Source organism: Artemia franciscana, chromosome 19, assembly GCF_032884065.1.
Source record: "Artemia franciscana chromosome 19, ASM3288406v1, whole genome shotgun sequence".
Classification (NCBI taxonomy): Eukaryota; Metazoa; Arthropoda; class Branchiopoda; order Anostraca; family Artemiidae; genus Artemia; species Artemia franciscana.
The window spans coordinates 29,906,211-29,908,571 of record NC_088881.1 but is presented as its reverse complement, the minus strand read 5'-3'; positions in this window follow the sequence as shown (position 1 = coordinate 29,908,571).

The window sequence follows — 2,361 nt, the reverse complement described above, 5'->3', positions numbered from 1 at the left end:
CTCTATTAAGAGCCAAAACATCACTCAGAAATTGGGAAATTCTAGACACATACACTTCAGAAAATCATAAAGGCATCTAATCTTACTTTATAGAATTGGTATGTTATTGGTAAGTAAATTAAATTGAAAGGCAGTGTTGTATAAAAATTGTTTTTGGTGAGTATCAGTAAACATAGCCAATTACGTAATTTATGTAATGGGCAATTGAAGGCAGCATTTCTCGAGAGAAATCTTTAAATCAGATTCGGGTTGATTTCTGGTCGTCACAAGCGCATATGCCATTTTTCATTTCACGGTTGGAAAATCGAGTTAGTGTTATCTGAACTTTTCTTTTTTTTGGGGGGGGGGAACTTGTTGTTTTGTGTTTTTCATATTTATTCATAATTTACATTCTTGTTTTCTTTTTTATATCTGCTTGTCGTCAGACTTTCTCCCTAGTTTAATAGAAAAACGAATGTCGTATGAACGTAAATGACGGGTTTGGGGATAGAAAATATAGTTATCCATAAGAAAAATCATATTCTCGTCAACGCAAGCTTCAGAAAAAAAGTTAGTATCAATAAGAAACTGCATCTACAGTCTTGTAAACGTATTACTACTTTTTTTGTGATGTCCCATCATTCGTTTTGTGTTTATAAGGTTTAATTGGTATGTTTTTGACAAATATATAATGAAACACCAATAACAACAAAAACAAGATATCTTCGCTTACCCTTCAATTCAACTAACTTTTCCCAATCACATCTGAATGGCCACTAATACTACCTGTTGAAGGAGCAGGTGAGGAAATTATTTGGGGAGCTGAGGGACTATCTCTCTCCCTGCGCATGTGTCATCAAGAAAATTTTTTAAAGGACCTAAATCAAGCAGATAAACTATCTGCCTGTTATGGGAGAAAAACCACGACACAATTAGGAAGACAGGGGAACAAAGGAAGGTAGCTAGGAGCTTTATTGATTCTAAGATACAAAGCTTCGGCCTTGAAAACTAAACTTTATCTCTCTTTATTCTGCACTTTCCAAATATTTTGCTTTATTAATTAATTCCCTTATAAACTACAGAACACAAAATAAAGAATGGCTTAGTAATAAAAATAATGATAACAATATCAATAAAAATTATTAAGGCGCGAATGTAGTTTCTGATGGACATTAAACCAAAAAAAAAAGTTTTTCCTCGAAAGTAAAGAGCGACATTACAACTTAAAATGAACAGAATATATTTTGTTTTTGAGAGGCTACCCCTTCCCCAATCCCTCGTTCTTATTATTAAAGTTTAAATTTTTGTTCCCAATGGTATATTTTGTTTGCTGCTAAAAAAAATCTTTTTACGGTAGACTCAGATCAAGCGTTACATATATATATATATATATATATATATATATATATATATATATATATATATATATATATATAAATAAGTTGTCTGTCTGTGGATCTGTGGATCAGGTGACGTCATGTTTCTGTGTCGGCTGACGTCATGAAATTAGTTGTCAGGTGATGTCATGTTTCTGTGCCGGCTGACGTCATGAAATTAGTTGTCGTCATTTTTGCTTTGACGGTGACGTCATTCAAGTTATATAAGACATATGTTCACGTAGAAATCTATTAATGTTTAAGTTTACAATGACTGATGAAGATGCTCAAAGAGTCTATGCCAAAAAACTTGCTGCTGATAGTTCCTCGGCACGCTTTCTTTTCTGACTTTCTCTATCAGCAGCAAGTTTTTTGGCATAGGTAAAAACCAATAAATATCTGAAAAGAAAAAAAGGAATAAAACTAAAAAAATTTTCATCTAAAAAACTAAAAAAACTAAAAAAGGTAAAAACTAAAAGAACTAAAAAGAAAAAAAAACTAAAAAAAGGAAATGACGACCGGGACACCGGGACACAAGGAATATAAATGACGCCCGGGACACTCAAAGAGAAATCAGAGACTGGGACACCGGGACACAAATGACGACCGGGACACAGGGAATATAAATGACGACCGGGACACAGGGACATAACTACAAAGGGGACGCCGGGGTGCACAGGGGGATATATAAATGACGATGGCGACTCAGGGAATGGTCGATTAGCAATCACCATCAACAAAGCTCAAGGGCAATCATTAGAATCATGAGGTATAGATCTGAATACGGATTGTTTTCGCGCCACCCCAACAGCTAGTATATATATATATATATATATATATATATATATATCTATATATATAAAAATAAGTTGTCTGTGGATGGATGGATGGATGGATGTGTGGATGGATGTGTCAGGTGACGTCACCTGAAAAAACTGGATTAGGTGACGTCAAAACTGAAAAAACTAAAAAAAGGCAAAAACTACAAAAAAAAAACTAAAAACTA